This window comes from Lithobates pipiens, unplaced genomic scaffold, assembly GCF_037356315.1.
Source record: "Lithobates pipiens isolate NorthernLeopardFrog02 unplaced genomic scaffold, aLitPip1_a1.2 Scaffold_28, whole genome shotgun sequence".
Lineage (NCBI taxonomy): Eukaryota > Metazoa > Chordata > Amphibia > Anura > Ranidae > Lithobates > Lithobates pipiens.
Genome location: NW_027507789.1, coordinates 79,828,010 through 79,848,211, shown reverse-complemented (window position 1 = coordinate 79,848,211; position 20,202 = coordinate 79,828,010). Strand labels below are relative to the sequence as shown.

Genomic DNA, 20,202 nt, shown 5'->3' with positions numbered 1-20,202 from the left:
GCCTCTCTGTATACCCCAGCCTGCCTCTCTGTATGCACTAGCTTTTCTTCTGAATATAATAGTCTCAGTCTCTCTCTATAACCAAGCCAGTTTTCTGTATACATTAGCATGTGTCCTGTATACACTAGCCTGTCTTCTTTATTCTCTAGCTTCTCTGTATACAATAGCCTACTACTTTGTATACCCAACCGGTTTTCTGTATAAACTGGCCTACCTTCTGTATACCTTAGCCTCTCTGTATATACTTAGCTTAGCCTTCCTTCTATATAAACTGCCATTTATGAGTTAAACAAAGAGTCTAGTGTACATAAACAACAGGCTAGACTATAAAGAGAGGATAGGGTATACAGAAGAAAGCCTAGTGTATACAGAACACAGGCTAGTACCCTAAGCCTGGGTGAGAGTGGATGAGGAGCATTAGGAGGGCTTGGTCTTCCACATCCAACCAAGTCTTCGGCATGATGTGGCTCAACACGTCCAGCTGCCGAAAATAAGGAAAAGCGTGGGAGGCACACAACACCCACTGTATCAGTGCTAAGTTCCTGTATTACAGAAACAGAACACCAGCAATAAGGGGTAGCTTCAGGTGTATACTGTGCAGGAGGCACACAACACCCACACTCATCAACCACTGCAGATGCCTGTATTGCAGAAATTGAACACCAGTAATAAAGGGTAGCTTCAGGTGTGTACTGTGCAGGAGGCACATAACCCCCACTGTAACAGTGCTAGGTTCCCAAGCAGTTCCCAAGCAGTCCCTGCCTATCGTCCTCTTTCCCTGACCGCCGCAACACACCATACAAGGCCGCCGTGCTGGTGGCCTTATATAGTGTGGGGTGTGTACTAAACCCCCCTGAGCTATAATTGGCCACAGGAATCCTGCCTGTGGTCAATTGTGGCTCTCCTCTCAGAGGATGTCACATCTGTTCTTATTATATAGAACTTATTATGCTCCTCGTAAACTTTTCCAATTTGGCCGAGTGGCCAGATGCAAGCTGCCCCCGGTGCGGGAACATGGGGGGAGACATGATTCACATGTTTTGTAGATGCCTGAAGGTGATCCGCTACTGGACGGAGGTGACAGGAACCATTGATCGGGTTTTTGGAACCTCCACCAGGATGGAGGCTAAGTATTGTCTCCTGGGATTAGTTGAAGGAGTTGGAAACCCGGGAAGCAGCCAGATGGCATTTCTGAGATGCCTATTTCAGGCAAGGGAACTGATTGCCCGACAATGCTTAGCCTCCAATGTTGGCAATGACTTGTTTTTTTTCACTTGTTTCCCAAGATGACCATGTTGGCGTTTGTCAAGATGGTTGAGAGTGCCCAAAGAGATCGCCTACGGCCCCATCACCTTGAAAGTGCCCGATCTTGTCTAATCTCGGAGGCTAAGCATTGTCGGGCCTCATTAGTGTCTTGATTGGGAGATCAACTGGGAATACCGGATGCCGTAGGCTTCTTTTTATGTTGTGGGCTTTGACCTGTTTTTTTTAGCTTGTATCCCAAGGTGACCATCTTGGCCTTTGTCAAGAAGCTTCAGAGAGCCCAAAGAGAGTGCCTGCGGCCAAAACACCCTGAAAGAGCCCAATCTCATCTGATCTCGGAGGCTAAGCAGCGATTGGCCTGGTTAGTACCTGGATGGGAGACAGCCTGGGAATACCAGGTGCCGTAGGCTTCTAATTATGTTGTCGGCATTTACCTGTTTTTTTTCCCCTTGTTTCCCAAAGAAATTGCCAAAGAAATTGCCTACGGGCACAACACCCTGAAAGCGCCCAATCTCATCTGGTCTCAGAGGCTAAGCAGGGTTGGTCCTGGTTTTTACCTGGATGGGAGACCGCCTGGGTTTTCCAGATGCCGCAGGCTTCTTTTTATGTTGTTGGTGTTGACCTGTTTTTTTCGCTTGTTTCCCAAAGTGATCATCTTGGCATTTGTCAAGAGGGTTGAGAGTGCCTAAAGAGATCGTTTACAGCCGCATCACCCTGAAAGCACCCTATCTCTTCTGATCTCGGAGGCTAAGAAGGGTTGGGCCTAGTTAGTACTTGAATGGGAGACGGCCTTGGAATACCAGGTGCCGTATTTTTCTTTTTATGTTGTTGGCGTTGACCTGTTTTTTTTCGCTTGTTTCCCAGGGTGACTACCTTGGCATTTTTCAAGAGGGATGAGAGTGCCCAAAGAGATTGCCTATGGGCACATAACCCTGAAGGCGCCCGATCTCCTCTGATCTCAGAGGCTAAACAGGGTCGGGCCTTGCTAGTACCTGGATTGGAGACCACCCGGGAATACTAGGTGCTGTAGGCTTCTTTTTATGTTGTTGGCGTTGACTTGTTTTTTTGTTTGTTTGTTTACCAAGGTGACCATCTTGGTGTTTGTCAAGAGGGTTGAGAGTGCCTGAAGAGCTCGCCTATGGCCACATAACCCTGAAAGCACCAGATCTTGTCGGATCTCAGAGACTAAACAGGGTCGGGCCTTGTAAATACCTGGATGGGAGACCACCTGGGAATACTAGGTGCTGTACACTTCTTATTATGTTGTTGGCGTTGACTTGTTTCTTTTGTTTTTTTCCCAAAGTGACCATCTTGGCGTTAGTCAAGAGGGTTGAGAGTGCCTGAAGAAATCTCCTACGGCCACATCACCCAGAAAGAGCCCAATCTCATTTGATTTCAGAGGCTAAGCAGGGCTGGGACCTGGGATTTCACGATGCCATCGTTTTTTTTTTTAAGTTGTTGGCATTGGCTTTTTTGCTTGTATCCCAAGGTGACCATCTTGGAGTTTGTCAAGAGGGTTGAAAGTGCCTGAAGAGATTGCCTCAGGGCACATCACCCTGAAAACACCCGATCTCGTTTGATGTTGGAGGCTAAGAAGAGTCGGGCCTTGTTAGTACCTGGATGGGAGACCGCCTGGGAATACCAGGTGTCATAGGCTTCTTTTTATGTTGTTGACATTGACCTGTTTATTTTTGCTTGTATCTCAAGGTGACTATCTTGGCATTTGTCAAGAGGGTTGAAAGTGCCCAAAGAGGGGGGGGTGTGGCTTAGCGGCTGATGTAGGAGGAGCTTGAGCTCCGCCGGCCATCCGTGCTTACATCCTTACAGTCTGCTCTGAAACGCTGTTTTCGGGGCCCTTACCTCCTGCCACGCTAGGAGAAGCATCCCGGACCACCGCGGTACATCTTGGGACCCACGCTGTGATGTCCAGACGCCATACCGGAGGGAAGGGGCTGACGGACCCCCCAGGCCAAGATGGCGCCGGCGCGCGGCATGCAGCCAGAGACCAGTACAAGGAAGCGGCACAAAAGCTCCTCTATGGTGGTAAATCATACAAGGATGCCCTGGCTGGCCAGCCCTCTCCTCAAGCTACCCCTGGAGGTTCTCCTGAGGCAGATGACACAGTCCCCTTGGAGGATGCAGATGGATTGTCCGCAGCATGGCACACAGTGAGTACACCCAGGGACAGTGCTAGGCCTGAGGCACAGGCCATCCCCTCTCCAGTACTGGAAAGTGAGCCTACACTAAGGGACATATTTGCCGCTGTCACCTCCTGTAATCACTCTATTGCAGCCCTCTCAGAGGACATTAAAGGGGTTAAGGCTGAAATAACTTTTGTCCGCCATGACATGCAAAAGCTCAGGGAGAGAACAGCTGCCTTGGAAGGCAGACTGAGTACAGTAGAGGATGATCTGGCCCCCATGCAAAGGGATCTGAAATATAATTGCCATCTTACTGAACAGCACGCTATGCGACTTGATGAGATGGAAAATCGCATGAGACGCAATAATATTCGCGCTTTGGGGATTCCGGAACGTGTTGAGGGTAAAAACCCGGTTGACTTTATTGAAAATTGGTTGATTGCCACCTTTGGCAAAGAATCCTTGTCACCGCTTTTTGCTGTAGAACGCGCCCACCGGGTGCCATCTCGCCCCCTACCCCCGGGCAATCGCCCCAGGCCCTTCTTGTTTAAACTCCTCAACTATAGAGACAGGGATACCATTCTCTCTAAAGCGCGGGGGTTGTCAGACAAGATGGAGATTGAGAATTCCAGGATTTCGCTATTTCCGGACTTTTCAGCAGAGCTCCAGAAAAAGCGTGCAACATTTCTTGAAGTTAAGAGACGCCTTCGGGACCTTAACGTTCAATATGGTATGCTATATCCGGCCAGGCTCAGGCCGCGTACACACGCGCGGACTGTTGGCCCAACTTTGTCCGTCCAACAGTTTGAGCGAACAGTCCGCTCAAACTTAGCATGGACGGACATGGCCACACACGACGGACGAACAGTTTGCTGAAACCGTGCGCGATGACGTGAACGGCACGTACGACGGGACGAAAAATACGACGTCCTATACACTGCAATGCAACCTTCCGACGTGGAAATCCTTTCTGAGCATGCGCGAGACTTAGTTGGCCGAACAAGCCTACACACGAGCGAACAGTCCGCTGAAACCTTGTTTCAGCGGACAGTTTTTCGGAATTTCCGTAAGACCTTGTTCGGCCAACTGTCCGCTGAAACTGTCCGCTGAAGCCCCACACACGAGCGGACTGTCCGCCCAAACACTGTTCAGCGGACAAGGTTGGGCGAACAGTCCGCGCGTGTGTACGCGGCCTCAGGGTTACGGCCCTGGGCTCCACGCACTTTTTTGATCGCCCTGCGGCGGCAGCACAGTGGCTTGACCAGGAGCACAACGCACTCAAAGCCGCCAAGCTTCAAAGATCTCCTCCACGATAACGGCACTTTCAGACAGGATGACTGGACTTCCACTTTTGCAGGTCCGGCGGAAGGCAGAGGTTTTTGGTTCCATTGCAACCCCATTAGAGCTACAGGATGCCTGCACATGTGAAACCCTGTTTGTCATCTAGAAGAGTCTTCTATGGGTGTTTCCATGGCCTTCCCCCAGCCCCCGAGTTTTGGATGGGGACTATTAGACTGCTATCTTTCCCGTGTGGGAGCCCCGCGGGCTTTAATACAGAAGATGCCACGTTTTTTTGCTGTTTAACTGTTTTTCTTTTCTTTTTCCTTTTGCTTAATTTTCTTTCTCTCAGGATCGCAACGGACAAGGACTATTTCCCGGCCTGTCTGCACCCGTCTGGGCGCCTCTTCCTAGCTGCTACAGCTCATGCCGGACTTTTTTCTCCCCATTTTTGGGGCATCTCAGGTGATGCGACTTCCCAGTCACTTGTTGCTGATATATATGTGTTAACTGCATTTTTCCTCCCTGGTTGTTTACGAATGTTAATATGGTCACTCCTATCTACATTTATATTTTGTATTCCTGATGGCTAAGGTTAGATTTCTTTCTTGGAATGTCAGGGGGCTGGGCAATCCGGTGAAGAGGCTGGCGGTGTTGCGGCACCTTAAGGATATGAAGGCTGGTATTGTGTGTCTGCAGGAGACACATTTTGCTCCTGCTGGTACTCATAGCCTTGGGTCTAGACTGTATACCCAGCAATTCCATTCTACATACTCTGCTTATGCAAGGGGAGTGAGTATCCTAATTAGACAACATACCCATTTCTCTTGCTCCCAACAGGTTATTGACCCGGGGGGGAGGTACATCTTCTTGTTGTGTAAGATTGCTACTGTACATTGCATTATCGCTAACGTTTATATCCCGCCGCCGTACTCGGCGGAGGTTCTTAGGCGCCTAGCTGGGTTCATGGCACAGTTCCCTGGCATACCCCTGCTGGCGATGGGTGATTTTAATAACTATGTTAACGGCCTGTGGGATAAGATTCCAACTCCTCCTGTGGTCCCCTCCCGCCCTAATGGCGATACTCTCTTTGCAGCTCTATTAGCTGAACTTGGGCTGGTAGATGTCTGGCGGAGAGCCCACCCCCACACCCGTTTGTACTCCTGTTGCTCTCCGGCGTTTGGGAGCTTGTCCAGAATAGACTTGGGACTGGGGAACTCCGCCCTTCTTCCCCTAATTAGTGACTCTGGATATGGGGTTAGACATGTATCCGACCACTCCTCTTTGTGGATTGAGATGTCCCTATCTACTGACCTCGCACCTAGGAGTTGGAAGCTTAACCCCTTTTGGCTTGCACTTTTCCCGCAGCCTGACCCCATAGCAAGTGCCCTTAAACTTTTCCTGCAGGACAATTTAGGCTCGGCCTCTATAGACGTAGTCTGGGATGCAGCTAAGGCCTTCCTTAGGGGGCAATTTATCACTGCTATAAATAGTATAAAACTGAATACTAAAGCTTGGGAAATGGAGGTTGGTAGAGCACTTAGAGAGTCAGAGCAGGCCTATGTTGACAACCCTTCGGAGGACACTAAGAGGTCTTGGTTGGGGGCGCAATCTATGTCTAGACAGGTGACTTTACAACTGGCAGAAAATAAACGATTTTTCCTACAACAAACGCACTTTGAGGAGGGGGAATCGACAGGCCATATGCTGGCTCTGCAGGCGAGGGCTCAGGGTTCCGCTCCTATGGTTCACTCACTGTGCGATTCGCAGGGGGTGACCCACTTGGACACCCCTGGGATCTTACAGATATTTCGGTCCTTTTATGCAGACTTGTACTCCTCCAAGGTGCAGCCCGGTGACGGGGAGATTGTGGACTTTTTGAATGGTTGTGATATCCCATGCCTGTCTGCGTCGGATGGGGGGCTGTTGAACGCCCCCATAACGGAGGATGAATTGGCTTCTGCACTGGAACACTCCCATAGTAACAAAGCTCCGGGGGCAGATGGCTTCCCATCCGAGGTATACAAGCGTTATGCCGGTGTTCTTTTGCCCACCCTTTTGAAAGTGTTCAACAACGCCCTAGAGACAGGGGTCCTGCCCGCTTCTATGAACGAAGCAATCATAATTGTACTTCTAAAACCGGGTAAGGTAGCGACATCACCGGACGCATATAGGCCCATCTCCTTGCTCACGACAGACGTTAAACAATTGGCTCGGGTCTTGGCGACGAGATTGTCCCTGGTAATACACAAACTGATCCATAGGGATCAATCAGGATTTATTCCCTCGCGTTCAACTGCCCTAAATATTCGCCGTTTATTCCTAAACCTACAGGTCCCTGTGGATAACCCTGGTAATCAGGCCGTCCTCTCGCTGGACGCGGCTAAGGCCTTCGATAGTGTTGAGTGGCCTTATCTGTGGAAAGTGATGGAGCAGATGGGGCTGGGCAGTACATTTATTAGCTGGGTCCAACTATTATATGCCAAGCCGACAGCTAGGATTAGAGCTAATGCGGAGCTTTCCGACCCATTCGTGCTGTATAGAGGCACGAGACAGGGGTGCCCTTTGTCGCCCCTGCTCTTTGCCATGGAGCTTGAACCACTAGCAGCCAGAATGAGATCGGCTCCGGACATTGTTGGATTCTGCAGGCCCACTGGAACGGATGTGGTATCACTATACGCGGATGACACGCTTATATACCTGGGGGACACACAGGGTTCCCTCACAGCCACTATGAACTTGATTACCCTATTTGGTACATTATCCGGTTTTAAGATTAACTGGGACAAGTCTGTACTACTCCCCTTGTCCCCTCTAACGGCACCTCTACCCCCTTGTGCAAACATGATCCAGACGGTTGCGTCCTTTAAATACCTGGGGGTACAGATATCCCCCGAGGTGACGGACTATGCCAATCTGAATCTTCTGCCATTGTTACTTAAGTTCAGGGATAAGTGTAAGATCTGGTGCAAACTGCCGCTATCGGTAGTGGGAAGGGTGAACCTCATTAAAATGGTATGGGCCCCGCAGTTGCTCTACGTTTGTCATAACTCCCCGACCTGGATCCCGAAACGTTGTTTCGATAAAATTGACTCTCAGTTTAGGGAATTAATATGGTGTAGAAAGACGGCCAGGCTTAGTTTACTTACCCTGCAATATAATAAGGACGAAGGGGGGTTGGCACTACCACATGCTAGGCTGTATTTTTTGGCTTCACAGCTCCAGCACCTGGGTGGGTGGGGGTCAGATGATCCCCTGGACCCGATACGTAGGATACTGGATGACACTGTCGCCCCGGACATAGCATTGTCCAGGTTGGAAGCAGGCTTCCCTCATATGGACAGGAGTTCCCCGACTATTATACTGCTGAATACCCTATGGTCCCAGGTTAAACAACTATTACGAATACGTGGCTTCCTTGCCCTCACCCCTATTTGGCGGAATGCTAATTATGGTGAGCTTTTTAAGCTCAAGGGATTTGGTAACTGGAGTAGGAGCGGCCTCCAGTACCTCTCGCAGCTGTATAGTGGACGGGTACTGAAGTCCTTCATGGAAATACAGGCTGAGTTTGACATCCCATGTAGGGATTTTTTTAAATACTTACAGTTACGTCATGCGCTACAGACACAGGCACGAAGTGTGCAGTTTTCCCTAACGGACCATCCTGTGGTACAAGGGATATTCATGCAGACTGAACGTAAAGGTATGATTTCTAGGGGGTATGCTATGCTTCTTGACGCAGTGCAGGACCCGGCACGTCTTCCATGTCGGCAGAAGTGGGAGGCGGACCTGGGGCCCTTGGACGCGGAGACCTGGAACCTTTGTTTGTCCTCCGCTCCGTTGGTGTCGGTATCGGCCTCCCATAGGCTCTCCCATCTATACTTACTACATAGGACTTATAGGACACCAGTTAAACTGCACAGTTGGGGTGTTAGGGGGTCTCCCCTTTGCCCTAAATGTATGCGGGACCATGGGGATCTCATGCATATGTTCTGGAGGTGCCCGAAACTCAAACGGTATTGGGATGGAATCCTTGACACTATATCTTCTGTGTTCTCTGTTGATATTCCGCGGTGTCCGTTGGTCTGCCTGTTGGGAGCCCTGGATGAAGAATCGTTGACGCCCTCGGTTCATACGGCCATTATTAGGTTGCTATACGTAGCCAGGAAATTAATAGCGCGATTGTGGATAACACACAGGGTTCCCACCAGGCCGCAATGGACGGAACAGGTGAACCAGATGCTGATCAGGGAAAAGATAACATACCAACACAGAAATGCACCGCACAAATTTAATGCCATGTGGGGGGGATGGCTCGAGGTTCCGGGACTAGCCCCCCACCAACTTATACAGGACAGACTTTTACAGGGTTGACTGAAGGTCCAAGGACCTGTGCATGGAGGTACATAAATACTCGTGATCCCGGTAAGGGGCTAATTCTATGTCTCTCCCTCACCCGGTATTTGTAGGGGGTGTAGGGAGACACCAGTAGGACTGGGTGGAGGGATGCGGGCCGCAGTGCATAATCATGGTACTTATGTGGTTGTCTCCTGGTGCGGTGTGGTCTCTGAGAGAATGTTACTTTTGTTTTTACTCTTGGTTCCTTTTTCTTACTTTTTTTTTTAGTTTCATTGACATTTTCCATGTCTCAGCGGTCTACAAACCGAGCCTATTTGTACTTTGTGTTTCCTGTATACCTTTGGATGTAAAAACCAATGCTGCTGTACGACTGTACTTTACTCCTATGTTTGGTTTGTACCATATGTGTTTTGCAATAAAAACTTATTTGATTTAAAAAAAGAAAGTGCCCAAAGAGATTGCCTATGGGCACATAACCCTGAAAGCGCCCGATCTCCTCTGATCTCAGAGGCTAAACAGGGTTGGGCCTTGCTAGCACCTGGATTGGAGACCACCTGGGAATAATAGGTGCTGTTGGCTTCTTTTTATGTTGTTGGCGTTGACTTGTTTTTTTTTTTTTTGTTTACCAAGGTGACCATCTTGGTGTTTGTCAAGAGGGTTGAGAGTGCCTGAAGAGCTCGCCTATGGCCATATGACCCTGAAAGCACCAGATCTCGTCTGATCTCAGAGACTAAACAGGGTCGGGCCTTGTAAATACCTGGATGGGAGACCACCTGGGAATACTAGGTGCTGTAGACTTCTTCTTATGTTGTTGGCGTTGACTTGTTTTTTTTTGTTTGTTTCCTAAGGTGACCATCTTCGTGTTTGTCAAGTGGGTTGAGAGTGCCTGAAGAGCTCGCCTATGGCCACATAACCCTGAAAGCACCAGATCTCGTCTGATCTCAGAGACTAAATAGGGTTGGGCCTTGTTTATACCTGGATGGGAGACCACCTGGGAATACTAGGTGCTGTAGACTTCTTCTTATGTTTTTGGCGTTGACTTGTTTTATTGTTTGTTTCCCAAGGTGACCATCTTGGCGTTTGTCAAGAGGTTTGAGAGTGCCTGAAAAAATCTACTATGGCTGCATCACCCTGAAAGATCTCAGAGGCTAAGCAGGGCTGGGACCTGGTTAGTACCTGGATGGGAGACCACCTGGGATTTCACGATGCCATAGTTTTTTTTAAGTTGTTGGCATTGGCTTTTTTGCTTGTATCCCAAGGTGACCATCTTGGAGTTTGTCAAGAGGGTTGAAAGTGCCTGAAGAGATTGCCTCAGGGCACATCACCCTGAAAACACCCGATCTCGTTTGATGTTGGAGGCTAAGAAGAGTCGGGCCTTGTTAGTACCTGGATGGGAGACCGCCTGGGAATACCAGGTGTCATAGGCTTCTTTTTATGTTGTTGACATTGACCTGTTTTTTTTTGCTTGTATCTCAAGGTGACTATCTTGGCATTTGTCAAGAGGGTTGAAAGTGCCCAAAGAGATTGCCTATGGGCACATAACCCTGAAAGCGCCCGATCTCCTCTGATCTCAGAGGCTAAACAGGGTTGGGCCTTGCTAGTACCTGGATTGGAGACCACCTGGGAATAATAGGTGCTGTAGGCTTCTTCTTATGTTGTTGGCGTTGACTTGTTTTATTGTTTGTTTCCCAAGGTGATCATCTTGGCGTTTGTCAAGAGGGTTGAGAGTGCCTGAAGAGCTCGCCTATGGCCATATGACCCTGAAAGCACCAGATCTCGTCTGATCTCAGAGACTAAACAGGGTCGGGCCTTGTAAATACCTGGATGGGAGACCACCTGGGAATACTAGGTGCTGTAGGCTTCTTCTTATGTTGTTGGCGTTGACTTGTTTTTTTTTGTTTGTTTCCTAAGGTGACCATCTTCGTGTTTGTCAAGAGGGTTGAGAGTGCCTGAAGAGCTCGCCTATGGCCACATAACCCTGAAAGCACCAGATCTCGTCTGATCTCAGAGACTAAATAGGGTTGGGCCTTGTTTATACCTGGATGGGAGACCACCTGGGAATACTAGGTGCTGTAGACTTCTTCTTATATTGTTGGCGTTGACTTGTTTTATTGTTTGTTTCCCAAGGTGACCATCTTGGCGTTTGTCAAGAGGTTTGAGAGTGCCTGAAAAAATCTACTATGGCCGCATCACCCTGAAAGAGCCCAATCTCATTTAAACTCAGAGGCTAAGCAGGGCTGGGACCTGGTTAGTACCTGGATGGGAGACCACCTGGGATTTCACGATGCCATAGTTTTTTTTTTTAAGTTGTTGGCATTGGCTTTTTTGCTTGTATTCCAAGGTGACCATCTTGGAGTTTGTCAAGAGGGTTGAAAGTGCCTGAAGAGATTGCCTCAGGGCACATCACCCTGAAAACACCCGATCTCGTTTGATGTTGGAGGCTAAGAAGAGTCGGGCCTTGTTAGTACCTGGATGGGAGACCGCCTGGGAATACCAGGTGTCATAGGCTTCTTTTTATGTTGTTGACATTGACCTGTTTTTTTTTGCTTGTATCTCAAGGTGACTATCTTGGCATTTGTCAAGAGGGTTGAAAGTGCCCAAAGAGATTGCCTATGGGCACATAACCCTGAAAGCGCCCGATCTCCTCTGATCTCAGAGGCTAAACAGGGTTGGGCCTTGCTAGTACCTGGATTGGAGACCACCTGGGAATAATAGGTGCTGTAGGCTTCTTCTTATGTTGTTGGCGTTGACTTGTTTTATTGTTTGTTTCCCAAGGTGATCATCTTGGCGTTTGTCAAGAGGTTTGAGAGTGCCTGAAAAAATCTACTATGGTCGCATCACCCTGAAAGAGCCCAATCTCATTTGATCTCAGAGGCTAAGCAGGGTTGGGACCGGCTTGACACCTATTTTGGTAACTATTGCACTTCTTTGGAGGCCATTTGTGTGGATGTACCCACATTTTGTGTACACACTCCATTGTAGCCAAGTAACAGTGGCGCCGGACCTTGCATATAAATAATTCTGTTACTGGTTGCATCCCCTTTGGGGCTGCGATTTATAGGGCTGGCGACGCTGTCTGTGTGCCCTCCCATTTACGTCTAGTCTCACTTTAGCCTCTGTAGCGCGGCCTGGGATCTGCAAGATCTGATTACTTTTTAATTGTTTCCTAAGGTGACCATCTTGGCGTTAGTCAAGAGGGTTGAGAGTGCCTGAAGAAATCTCCTACGGCCACATCACCCTGAAAGAGCCCAATGTCATCTGATCTCAGAGGCTAAGCAGGGTTGGGACCAGTTTAGTACCTGGATGGGAGACCGCCTGGGATTGCCAGATGCCGTAGGCTTCTTTTTATGTTGTTGAGTAAAATTTTTCAAAGACTTTGGCTATTTGGGTTGGGTTAGAGGCCCTCTGGCCATTCTCATCTATCAACTGTGTTATGTAAGAGGCAGTTTTCAACCCCTTTACCGACCTGGCTAAGATTTTTCCGCATTTGTCCCCTGACTCCTACGTCAGTTTATGACAAAACTGGAGTGCCGCTTTCGCTTTATAATGGAGTAGGTCAGTAATCTGGGTACGGAGTGTCCCCAATTCAATCTCTAAGGTCCGTGAGGGGGCATGGTTATGTTTCGCTTCCACAGAGGCAAGTTCACGAAACAGATTAGCAAGCTGTTCCTTCCGTGTTTGTTTGATGCGCGCCCCGTGCCTGATAAGTACCCTGCGGAGTACTGACTTGTGAGCCTCCCAAATTATCCCCGGGTCGCAGTCCTGCGTTTAGTTTTCTTGAAAATAAAGGTCCAATTCCCTGGTCACAGCTGCTAAAACTTCCGGTATCTGGAGGAGGCTCTCATTAAGGTGCCAGAATAGAGACCTAGGTTAGGGGTTCCTAGAGAGGGTGTAGGTAAGGGCTAAAGGAGCGTGGTCGGACCAAGTAATATGGCCGATGGAGGAAGAGCTCACCAAGTACAGTTGGTCATGTGGAATCAAGAAGTCTATCCTCAAGTATGATTTGTGAGGAGAAGAGCAAAAGGAGTAGTCCCTTTCCCCGGAGTGTTGCAGGCGCCAGACATCAACTAATTGGTCATTCACTAAACACTTAGTAATCCGCTTTCTAGAGGAAATGAGGAGCAAGGAGCAAGAGGCAGAAGTGTCAACCGATGGCAAAAGGGGACATTAAAGTCCCCACCTAATATCATCTAGCCCTCCCGAAAGTCACATAATCTGTGCAGGGTAGTTCTGAGGAATACCGGATGCCGTAGGCTTCTTTTTATGTTGTTGGCTTTGACCTGTGTTTTTTAGCTTGTTTCCCAAGGTGACCATCTTGGTCTTTGTCAAGAGGCTTCAGAGAGCCCAAAGAGAGTGCCTACGGCCAAATCACCCTGAAAGTGCCCGATCTTGTCTGATCTCAGAGGCTAATCAGCGATGGGCCTGGTTAGTACCTGGATGAGAGACAGCCTGGGAATACCAGGTGCCGTAGGCTTCTAATTATGTTGTCGGCATTGACCTGTTTTTTTCCCTTGTTTCCCAAAGAAATTGCCAAAGAAATTGTCTACGGGCACAACACCCTGAAAGCGCCCAATCTCGTCTGGTCTCAGAAGCTAAGCAGGGTTGGGCCTGGTTTTTACCTGGATGGCAGACTGCCTGGGTTTTCCAGATGCCGCAGGCTTCTTTTTATGTTGTTGGTGTTGACCTGTATTTTTCGCTTGTTTCCCAAACTGATCATCTTGGCATTTGTCAAGAGAGTTGAGAGTGCCTAAAGAGATCGTTTACAGCCGCATCACCCTGAAAGCACCCTATCTCTTCTGATCTCGGAGGCTAAGAAGGGTTGGGCCTAGTTAGTACTTGAATGGGAGACGGCCTTGGAATACCAGGTGCCGTATTCTTATTTTTATGTTGTTGGCGTTGACCTGTTTTTTTTCCCTTGTTTCCCAGGGTGACTATTTTGGCATTTTTCAAGAGGGATGAGAGTGCCCAAAGAGATTGCCTATGGGCACATCACCCTGAAAGCGCCCAATCTCCTCTGATCTCAGAGGCTAGAAAGGGTCGTGCCTTGTTAATACCTGGATGGGAGACCGCCTGGGAATACTAGGTGCTGTAGACTTCTTCTTATGTTGTTGGCGTTGACTTGTTTTTTTTGTTAGTTTCCCAAGGTGACCATCTTGGCGTTTGTCAAGAGGTTTGAGTGTGCCTGAAAAAATCTACTATGGCCGCATCACCCTTAAAGAGCCCAATCTCATTTGATCTCAGAGGCTAAGCAGGGCTGGGACCTGGTTAGTACCTGGATGGGAGACCGCCTGGGATTTCTCAATGCCATAGGCTTTTTTTTTAAGTTGTTGGCATTGACTTTTTTGCTTGTTTCCCAAGGTGACCATCTTGGCGTTTGTCAAGAGGGTTGAAAGTGCCTGAAGAGATTGCCTCAGGGCACATCACCCTGAAAACACCCGATCTCGTTTGATGTTGGAGGTTAAGAAGAGTCGGGCCTTGTTAGTACCTGGATGGGAGACCGCCTGGGAATACCAGGTGTCGTAGGCTTCTTTTTTTTTCAAATATCATTTTTTCTCCAAACAGGGGAAGACGGTCCCCCGAGTACATAATGCAACAGAGAAATACAGAGCAAAAAGCAGCTGAACAATACTTGATACAGGTATATTCGCTTCCAGGGTCACACAAACCCCAGGTCCCTCCGGCATAATCCATCCAGAGGGGGGTGTGGGGCCGTCATTCCCAATTTTCCACTTTTTCCAAAAGAGAGAGGGGGTGAGAGATAGGGGAAGAAGGCAGAAAAGAGAAGGTGTGAAAGATCAGGCAAGGAGAAGAGGGGACGAGACACGAGGGCAGCCACTGCCCAAGGGGCCAGTCAAGGAAAGCTCAGAGCATTAAGGCGATAGCAGGCGACATCCTTCCAGCGAGAATATAAAGGTATTCCAGATGTCCCAGGTTTGTTTAAAAAATTCTTGTTTACCTTGTGATGTGAGGATCAAGTCCTCCATTTTTTTAATGTCCTCTATTTTCCTAAGCCAGTGAGTAATGAAAGGGGGGGAACATTTTTTCCAATAGAGAGGGATGCAAGATTTCGCCGCATTTATCACATGCCGTAAAATTGTTTTTTTGTATTTCTTAATGGGAATCTGTGAATGGTGCAAGAGAAAGAATGCAGCCTCTTCTGGGATGGAGAAGTCTGTGAATTTTTGTGTTATGCATTGGATCTCTGTCCAGAAGTCCACCAAGCTGGGGCAGGACCAAAAAATGTGGAGCAATGTGCCCTCATCTTCTCCACACCTCCAGCATATGTTCGAGGAAGAGGGGAAACATTTATGCAGCTTTGATGGTGTCAAATACCACCTGGTGAGAAGTTTAAATTTGTCTCCTGTATCTTCATGCACAGTGAGGTTTTGAGAGCCAAAATGATAATGCGTTGTCTCTGTGCTGGGGAAAACGAGCAATTAAGGTCTTTTTCCCAGTTGGACAGACAGGCTAAGTGTGGGTGATCTGCTTAAGAGAGAATGTGGGCCAAAGGGCCTTCGCTCCGGCATAGACTCTCAAACTCCGTCTGAGGTCGGGTGAAAGCTTGAGGATTGGGAATGGAATGGAGAAAATTATGTCATTGCGCCGCTCTCCAAAAAGGCAGTTGGAAAAGCCCTGTCGGATCTGTTAGGGTTGAGAAAGAAGGCCATTTTCCATCAATGACGAATTTAGACGCATGGTCTAGGTTGGAATTTCTAAGTGGGTCCCCGGTTCAAAGTTTGGATGGCCACGTATAGGGAATAGGGGGGAAGTCAAAGACGTGAGTGTGTTTTGGGTAGCGATCAGGTGACTGACTTTCAACGAACCCCCTATGGTGGGATGTGACATCAATTCTGTGGGTAAATCCTTATAGCACCACATGGCGCTTCTTAGCGGAATTCGGGAGTGAGATTGTTCTAGTTGCACCCAGAGCTTAGAAAGTTTGTTTTGATTCCAGTCCAATACACGCCCCAGATGGGAGGCCAGGTAGTAGCGTCGCAAGTCAGGGAGAACCAACCCTCCCTGTTGTTTAGACAATGTCAACTGTGACCGCTTAAGTCGGGGATTTTTGTGGGCCCAGTTAAATTGAGTGAGCAGGGATTGAGCTTGCTTAAAAAACGGGACTGGAATCTGGATTGGGAGAGCTTGGAAAAGATAGGTAAATTTAGGGAGTATGTTCATTTTAATGAGATTGCATCTCCTGAACCAGGAATGGAGGCCAGAAAGCCCCCCGTGAAGCAAACTGCGGATCTTTGTGACAAGGGGTGGGGGGAAGTTCAACATAAACGTACGCGCGATGTCCGGTGGAATGTAAGCACCTAAGTTCTTAAGGGCTGTATGGGTCCATTTAAATCGAAAATTGGAATGCAAGTCTAGTAACGTTTGTGGGGGGACTGCAACCCCCATGGCCTCTGATTTCAAGAAGTATCCCATATATCTGGAATTCCCGAAGGAGATTTGGCAAGGAAACTCTGGGATTCGTCAGCAAGAACAGCATGTCATCCGCGTAGGCAGATATCTTGCACTCAATAGTACCCATTTGGAGTCCCGTTATGTCTGAGTTTTGTCGAATTGTGGAGAGAAAGGGTTCCAATGACAGTGCGAATAATAGGGGCGACAGGGGGCAACCCTGTCTGGTCCCATTCCCGATGTTAAGGGGAGATGAGAGCACCCCATTCGCTTTGACTTGAGCTGAAGAGAGCGTGAGTATATCTTACTTATCCATGCCAGCATCCGTTCACTCAGACCTATATGGCGACGGACCGAGAACATTAATGTCCATTTGACCCGATCAAAAGCCTTCTCGGCATCAGTACTCACGAAAAGACAAAGGGTCCCAGATGACTTTGCTTTGTGGACCAGGGTAAGCACCTTAATGGTGTTGTCCCTATCTTCCCTGGTGGGAATAAAACCTAACTGGTCAATGTGTATAAGGGACTGCAAGTACTGTGCCAATTGCGTGGCGAGGATTTTAGAGAATAGTTTTAGGACCGAATTTAGGAGGGAAATGGGTCTGTAGCTCCCACATAGGCCCGTGTCTTTGCCCTCCTTTGGTATCAACGAGATGTGGGCTCTAAGGGTATCCTCAGGAAAATCCGCATTCGAGCTCAGAGTATTAAATAAATTCACCAAGCGCGGGCCGAGAATAGGGAGGAAGGTCTTATAGTATTGTGCGGTATATCCGTCAGGGCCAGGAGCCTTACCCACCTTCGGAGGTCCCACGGCCGTCTGGACTTCTTCCAGTGTGATCGGGTCCTCCAAGTACTCCCGTGATTCCGATAAGAGGGTTGGTAGACCAGAACCGGTTACATATCTGTCTTTATTGTCCTGTCCGGACCCTGAATCGGGCAGGTTGTAGAGATCAGAGTAAAATTTTTCAAAGACTTTGGCTATTTGGGTTGGGGTAGAGGCCCTCTGGCCATTCTCATCTATCAACTGTGGTATGTAAGAGGCAGATTTCAACTCCTTTACTGACCTGGCTAAGATTTTTCTGCATTTGTCCCCTGACTCCTACGTCAGTTTACGACAAAACTGGAGTGCCGCTTTCGCTTTATAATGGAGTAGGTCAGTAATCTGGGTACGGAGTGTCCCCAATTCAATCTCTAAGGTCCGTGAGGGGGCATGTTTATGTTTCGCTTCCACAGAGGCAAGTTCACGAAACAGATTAGCAAGCTGTTCCTTCCATGTTCGTTTGATGCGCGCCCTGTGCCTGATAAGTACCCTGCGGAGTACTGACTTGTGAGCCTCCCAAATTATCCCCGGGTCGCAGTCCTGCGTTTAGTTTTCTTGAAAATAAAGGGCCAATTCCCTGGTCACATCTGCTAAAACTTCCGGTATCTGGAGGAGGCTCTCATTAAGGTGCCAGAATAGAGACCTAGGTGAGGGGTTCCTAGAGAGGGTGAAGGTAAGGGCTACAGGAGCGTGGTCAGACCAAGTAATATGGCCGATGGAGGAAGAGCTCACCAAGTGCAGTTGGTCACGTGGAACCAAGAAGAAGTCTATCCTCAAGTATGATTTGTGAGGAGAAGAGCAAAAAGAGTAGTCCCTTTACCAGGAGTGTTGCAGACGCCAGACATCAACTAATTGGTCATTCAGTAAACACTTAGTAATCTGCTTTCTAGAGGAAATGAGGAGCGAGGAGCAACAGGCAGAAGTGTCAATCGATGGCGACAGGGGACATTAAAGTCCCCACCTAATATCAACTGGTCCTCCCCAAAGTCACATAATCTGTGCAGGGTAGTTCTGAGGAACGTGTCCTGGTGATCATTGGGAGCATACACAGTGGCAAATGTAAAAGGGCCCCTAAGAAAAAGATATCTGCCCCCAGGGTCCACCAGAGAATCCTGGGGAACCCAGGGGAGCCTGCTAGAGATCAGAATGGAGACTCCCTTGGTCTTAGAGGAGGGGTTAGTAGAGTGGTAGACCTTAGGGAAGGATCTCGACCATAGAAAGGGGAGGCTAGTATTTTTAAAATGTGTTTCTTGTATAAAGGCCACATCAGTACAGGAAGTCTCCAGTTCTCATAGGAGGATCCACCATTTTTCAGGGGAGTTCAGTCCCTTAACGTTTAGAGAGGTGACCTTGACTGAGTCTGCCTTAGCTCCTCGGGGAGGGGGACGACAGAGAAAAGCAAAGAAAGTTGAACCAAGGTAGTTATTGGGTAGGTAATGGATGGCAGGAACAAAGCGGTAGAAAGGAAGGGCAAATGGAAGGAAAGGTAAGGGGAAAAAGAGGCCGGGCACCTCAACCCCAGGGGGAGAGGGAAATTAAGGGTTGTCCACACTCAACAGTACAGGAAGGGTATATTAAAACAGCAAAATTATGCTATAGCGCTTACCAGTTGTACACTGGGTTTAAAGCGCCGTCCTACTTGGGTTGGTGGGTAGACAGGTTAGAGAGGGAGCCCCCGGATCCTAGTCCCCCCACTCCCGGCAGTGGTATATGTCACGTCTGATACCGGTATGAAAATAAAAGACAATCAGTAACATCATAGAACCAAAAAACAATAGTGTAATCAAAACAGTGGTAGAGCATATATCTGTCAGCACCGAGGGGTCTCCTCGGCTCGCCCTAAACGTAGGCATGCATGAGGGAGCCCGTCACAACAGAAAAGGAATCACAGAATGGGATCCACCACCCCCCGTCCCATACCCCAAACGTACATGCAGGCCCCGAACAAATGCATTTCTCCCTTTGGCAGATATTCCTCTCCTTACCCCTTCTCCCCCGTCCACGTCCCAGGGGAAAAGGGGGAGGGAAGGGGGGAAAAAGGGGGAGGGAAGGGGGATCAGCAAGGTAGAGGGGACAAACATGCGGAAAAGTCAAGTCCTTTAGCGCACTCACACCAGCAACCACCCGGACCCCATAAATTTCAACTTCTCCCCTCCATGGTCAACACATCAAGATGAAAGAGGAGCAGCCCTGGTCGGTGCAGGGAAAATCCGGCAGGCAAGGGGCTGGGGCCACCATCTCTCCATCCAACGTGAGACTTCACCCGAGCAGCAGTCCTGGGGCCCGCCAATTAGTGTCTCTCCTGCATCGCCATCGGGGGCTGTGTAGAGCATCCAGAGGGAGGCTGGGACCGCCCAAACAGTAAGGGGTAAATCCTCCAGGGGGGTCCAGAGTCAAACTGGAGGGAAGCAGTGTCTCGTACCAATAGGCTCAATAAATAAGTCATCCAAAGTGTCCTCGTAAGCTGCAGAAGGCAATGTCGGCAAAGAGTAGGTGGGGGCCAGAGGGGGGGACGAGGGGTGCAACCAGGGGGAGGGGACACATTTGCGGGAATGTCAAGCCCTTCCAATACAGTGCACTAGGTATCACTCAGACACCCCAAAGTGCAACTCCCCCCTCTAAGGTCAAGACTCCAGAAGGGAAGATGAGCCGCCCTGGTCTGTACATGAAAGAACCTGCTGCCAAGGGGTTGGGGCCATCATCCCTTCCTCCAATGGGAGATGCCACCAGCATGAAAGCCCTGTGTCCTGTCAAGTGGTGCCCCTCCTACAATGTCGTCGGGGTATATGTGGAGCATCCAGGGGGAGGCAGGGACCACCCAAACAGTGAGGGATAAAGCCTCCAAGGGGGACCGGTGTCAGACAGGAGGATAGCAGTGTCTTGTACAAGTTGGTTAATTAGACAAGTCATCCAGTGTGTTCCTGTGAGCAGC

At 48.9% G+C, this 20,202-nt stretch overlaps 8 pseudogenes; all 8 read left to right on the top strand.

The window, feature by feature from the left end:
• The first annotated feature begins 1,554 nt into the window (after positions 1-1,554).
• Positions 1,555-1,673, top strand: LOC143936694 (5S ribosomal RNA; annotated as a pseudogene).
• An 8,047-nt stretch (positions 1,674-9,720) lies between these two features.
• On the top strand, positions 9,721-9,839 carry LOC143936282 (5S ribosomal RNA; annotated as a pseudogene).
• Positions 9,840-9,938: 99 nt separating this feature from the next.
• LOC143936905 (5S ribosomal RNA) lies at positions 9,939-10,057 on the top strand (annotated as a pseudogene).
• Positions 10,058-10,567: 510 nt separating this feature from the next.
• Positions 10,568-10,686, top strand: LOC143937110 (5S ribosomal RNA; annotated as a pseudogene).
• A 97-nt stretch (positions 10,687-10,783) lies between these two features.
• Positions 10,784-10,902, top strand: LOC143937446 (5S ribosomal RNA; annotated as a pseudogene).
• Positions 10,903-11,001: 99 nt separating this feature from the next.
• LOC143936904 (5S ribosomal RNA) lies at positions 11,002-11,120 on the top strand (annotated as a pseudogene).
• Positions 11,121-11,649: 529 nt separating this feature from the next.
• LOC143937108 (5S ribosomal RNA) lies at positions 11,650-11,768 on the top strand (annotated as a pseudogene).
• A 1,628-nt stretch (positions 11,769-13,396) lies between these two features.
• Positions 13,397-13,515, top strand: LOC143936722 (5S ribosomal RNA; annotated as a pseudogene).
• Positions 13,516-20,202: the final 6,687 nt, after the last annotated feature.